We start from the raw sequence: 5,622 nt of genomic DNA on the forward strand, positions 1-5,622 counted from the left end.
GTTACTGCGGAGGGAGGTGCACTGATGCAGAGACGGAGGACAGACCACGGCTTCATGTTCACTGACTGCGAATTATCATATCAAACATGCACGACCGATGGTTGTGACAGGCTTGGAGCTGAGCCATTAGAGCCCGGTGTAAAGCCGGCACTGTGACCAGTGTTGTGCACCAGTGATTTTCCATTCCACCAATGACATTCGACTTGACAGACAAACCGGAGAAGGAAGTTCTTGCTGAGCATGCTGAATCAACAAACAACGGTCAGTTAGCGATCCTCTGTTGTTTAAGCACCGGTGACATTTGCACACATGAGTGCTTGTGATTTATGTGGATTTTCATCAGTGCTGTGGCTTTGAGATGTAATAAATCTGGATTTTTTTTTTTTCTGTGAAAGTAGTACTGCTAAAAGTAAGTCACCGCAGCAATTATTGGGAGATGTGATTATTGGCCCCTGCAAGCTGCAGCACTATCCATGATCATAAAACGACAATGTTTTAATTTGTAACCTAGGATATGATGAATATTTTATAGAAGATCTGAGAGTGTGCCTGAAGGAATACATTTAAGTCCACCCATACATTTTCTGAGCCACTTATCCTCACAAGGGTCGCAGGAGCGCTTTAGCCTATCCCAGCTATATTTGGGCAGGAGGCAGGCTACACCCTGCACTGGTTCCCAGCCAATCACAGGGCACATATAGACAGACAACAGTCGCACTCACAATCACACACAAGGGGCAATTTAGAGTCTCCAATTAGTGCATGTTTTTGGGATGTGAGAGAAAACCAGAATGGCCAAGAGAAAACCACACTGGGATGGGGAGAACATGCAAACTCCACACAGACAGGACTGGGATTTGAACCCTCAGAAATGTGAGGCTCACGCTCTCTCACCAGTCGCACCACTGTGCCTACATTTGCATTCTCATTTCAGTCTGTGTGTTTTTTTTTCATGTCAACCTGTTGGGCTCGATTTGAATCCAGGACCACACGACTGTAAGGTGTACATAAGACTACTCTACCATTTTCGTAGATTCACTCAACATGACACATTTTGTTTGAATTGATAAACTGCTGCAAAATGCACAATTCAGTTTCTTTATACTGTACGGATAAAAAACTCCACAGAGTTGAGCTTGCATGAAAAAAAAAAAAACGTTATTATAACTGCCACCCACTACTAGACTGTGTAGGCTTTGAAGCTGTATGCTGTCAAACTGGCAGCACCTGAAAATAAGATGAAATAAAGATGCATTCATAATGCAAAGGAAATCACAGTACTGTAGTTTTAACCTCATGCTCAAGGAGCAACATGAAGGGAACACATCTTCCTTCACATAATCTAATCCAGTGGTTCTCAACCATTTTACTCACAATACCATGTCAAATTCTACTCAACTCTCAAAATACCACTGAATACCATCATGACAAATATTAAAGTACAGTAGCGTAGTTGTCCTAAATGTTTATCAAAACAAGTCATTGAAAAAGTATGTTTCGCACTATTGTAAGCCATAGCAATATTATGGACAGTTTCAATGTTGACACTACACTTGAATGCAGGGGGAAAAAAAACTAATGAAATGAATCGTTTGTAAAAAATAACCTTAATCAAACTGTATTTCTTAAAACATACTTGAGAAGTGATTCTTTTGTGTACCACTCGAGGGTATACCACTATTGGTGCCACAGTTTGAAAAATCTCCGATCTAATGTGTTTTCCTATAAAACATATAGAAATGATTGTGAGTCAAAAATATTTAGGTTCCTCTGCTTTACATACACCACAACAACAACAGCAAACCTGCAAGAGATGGGTGGCTCATCAATCCAAAAGTACAACAGAGACTACTTTTTCCACACTCGATTAATTTTCATTGTTGTGGTAACATCTGGCACGCTGCTCACACAGCTTTGCATCTGTTGACACTTTAGGAAAATTAACTATTCATTATGTTCGCTAGCCTGGGAGCTAACTAGCTAACTGAGACGAGGAGCTCAATAGCTCGCATGATTTTGGCAACGTTGTCTAAAATAGGTCAGTGACTGGCAGACCAGGCTTCACGTCTGGATCCCGAAACAGTCCGACACGGACCCAAATAGTGGCCAAAAAAGAAGTTAGGTAAAAGACTGAGCTAAATGAGAAATGACAGATTAAACAAGACAACATTTGAAACAAATTTTGCTTGAAATGGAACTATCAATGTCATTTTTGTTCTCAGTGGGAAGTTCCCACTGGGAGCAGTTATTAAAAGTGTAATACAATATATGAAACGCATGATTAAAAAAAAAAGAAGAAGCAAAGTTTTTCAACAAAGAAACTCTAAAACAGTTCAATTGGTAATTGGTTCAATTGAATATGAAGACTGCAATGTTGTCAAAATACTAAACTGAAAAAAGGGAAATTGTAACTTTTTCATTTTTCTTACTTTTAAGTTGAATATGCATACCTTTCATTTTATCAACTTTCTTTCACTGTGGTGGCAAAAGCGAGCGAGTTGTTAGCGTCTGCCTTTGAGTTCCGAGGACAAAGATCCAAATGTGTGGAGTTTGCATGTTTTCCCTGTGCCTGCGTGGATTTTCTCTGGGCACTTGGGTTTCCTACCACACCCCCAAAGCACGCATTCATTGGAGACTCTAAATTGCCCCTGGGTAATATTGGGAGTGCAACGGTTGTCCCTCTCTTTCCCTCTCCCTGCCCTGTGATTGACTGGGAACCTATCCAGGGTGTACCCTGCCTCCTGCCCGAAGATAGCTTGAATCGGCTTCATGGCTCCAAGACTCCCGTGTCAGGATAAGCGGCTCAGAGAATGGATGGACGGATGAATGCTTTTATTGTGAAATGGAGCTGTACTTTTGTTTCAGAAATGAGAGTATTTCACAGTTTTGCTCAGATGTTTGAATACCAGAGCAGAATTTGTAGGATATGTACAATTCTTTATTATGCTGTCATGTAAATTTTAAGTGGCATTTAAAAAAAAAAAAATCACATCAACGATACTATTGTTTATTGTGAAGCTTTTGTGGTCATTCTATTGTTCTAAAAAAATTACCATCATGACAGGCTTAAACACATATAGTATAATAAATTGTGGAGAGAGAGAGCAATGGATAACAAAAGTATTTTACCAACAGTATAAAAGAGAATAACAATTACAATAAAAAAAATCTGCAAGATAGCAGGACCACAAAGCAGGAACCATGATATACTGTATCAGAGGTTTACTGTATCTGTATTTTGACAAATTGCAGGGCTTCTTTGTTCCACGGCTCCAACTCAAATGTAAAATGATCTATGAACCTGGGGACCAAATCGAGTGTCCAGTGAGGTGAGAATGTTGTTAATTTGGTCGTTTAACATTTAACATGTACTGCTCTTTCAAACAGCTTCAGTAGAAGAATAGTTGTCACTATGGTAACCACCAACTGGTGTTCTGTACGAACCTGTCGAAAAAGTCAGACCACTGCGATGATTTTTACACCTACTATAATGCATAAAATCAACTTGTTTTGAACCTTTAATAATGTATTCATGACAAATGTTTGATACCTGTAACAATGCACTGTGAACAATGGTCCTCAGAAACAGAGCATTACTTATAAGCTGTGCAATTTAAGAAATGGGAAATCCTTTTGTGCTATGAATATTTTTAAGGTGATGTGATGGCAAAGATGTCTTAAAGATTTCAAGGTGATATCATATAGTATAGCCCCGCGGCACTTTTTGAGTGTAAAGGCCAAGGAAAAAGATAAATTTAATTTATTTTGTATCGGGATTCATGCAAGTTACACGGCTAAATTGTTTTTGTTTGAAGTCAAGCAAATAGCTGCAGAAATATTTTAACTGTTTATCTTTTGGATTCCGACTAACAGTTTAATTTACAGTGTTTGAATTAGAATAAATAATTAATAAAAGCTTTGGTGGAATACACAATTGACTGGTCGCCAGTTACACAGTACACACAGAGAAAGAAATTCACATGGTCCTTCACTTAGCGGGAACGGAACCCACAGTGCCCACACTGCAGTCTGGCGGACATGCCACTCGACCATTAGTGAGTATTCTTTACAAACCACGTCAACGTCAAATGTTTTGAATGCAAACAGAGCTGATCTTTTGAAAAGAATGTCTTGAGATTTTACTCATCCAATGACCTGCCTCCATTAACCCTTGGATGACTGCGCTGTGAAACTATGTTAGATCTGTCAGTCATCTGTTGAAAGCTTTGATTTTATTTTCCAAGGCTGTTTACATTTCCTTCACTAATACAAAGTAACTGCCCAGCTGTTGAAAAACTTAAATAACAGCATGTTTTCATTGGTGGTTTAGATGCATAGCATTGACAAAAGTATTGAGAATCATATCACATTAAAAAGATAATCTCATCAGCATGAGAGATGAACAGTGAGATAATCAATACTGGATGTTGTATCAATACTATATCATGTCAGTTAGGGAAATAATATTATATTCAAACTGTAGTAACTGTAGTCAGCAACATCTGATAAAGTTTCTTGAAGAAAAATCTGACTTCTGGAGAACAGACAAGAGATAGAGTAATTAATTGAAATGTTTGAATCAATGCACTATATACGACAAGAAAATCAATCAAAAACAGAATGTTTTATTTCAGGCTAACCTCTTCAAAAGTAAAAATAATTCAATTCCACATATAAAAATGTCCTTAATCGCAAACTCCACAGGCAAAAGAGACTGCTAATATTATGCAGGGCTTTATTTGTGGTTTGGGCTGAAGAGAGACAGTAATCTCAAGAAGTGTCACCCAAGATCAAGTCACAATTGAAACATAAGCACTACCTTTAACAGAAAGTCAGCTCACAAAGGTAACTCACCGTAGGATCAGAAATGAAGTGGAAAGACTGTCAGAAAATGAAAACAACCTGTAATTTATAACAACCACACATTACTATCCATCATAAGAAGGACTTTATAAAACTACTTTGAAAGAAGAGTCGAGAGCAATCCAAAGTTAAATCCAAACTCTGCAACCGTTGATTCAGACTTCAGCTGTATTTAATTGTGACCCCTGAAATGTACCCTACAGATTGGAAAACGTCCTGTACATTTCTTGACAGAAAACAATGACTGAGACCAGAAGGAGGCACCAAATCTTGAAAGGTGTCTTCTCCAGAGATAGAGAGGATCAATGCACAGAAGCGTAACCGCCGTTTGGAGAGGCTCCGAGTTTGAAATGTTGCCCATGATTTGTGGAAAAGATCCACTAGCACTCAAGTTTCCAAAATACTGCATATTCCTCCTCCTCTTTCCTTTTCAACATATCTGCTTAGTTTGCATTAAAGTATAGTATTGCCCTACGGACACTCATATGTTTCCTAGAGGTAACTAAGCATTGAATTAAACAGGTGGTCTCAACAGAATAGGAGAGTAAATGTCCTAAATTGCCGTAATTTGCCATGCAGCAAGTGACTCCCCGAGTACAATCGATGACGCCACTGTTTGCTTCCTTCAGTGCTGTTATCCAAAAGTCCGGTTTGCATGTCATGCATGTGTAAATGTGTGAAATATTTAATCTCATCGCTCATTGAAATCCTGTCACTTTTGGGGGGGTCTTTTCACAGGAATTAGTGAAAAATTCTTTG

The sequence above is a fragment of the Syngnathoides biaculeatus genome, chromosome 6 (genome assembly GCF_019802595.1).
Source record: "Syngnathoides biaculeatus isolate LvHL_M chromosome 6, ASM1980259v1, whole genome shotgun sequence".
NCBI classification, from domain to species: Eukaryota; Metazoa; Chordata; class Actinopteri; order Syngnathiformes; family Syngnathidae; genus Syngnathoides; species Syngnathoides biaculeatus.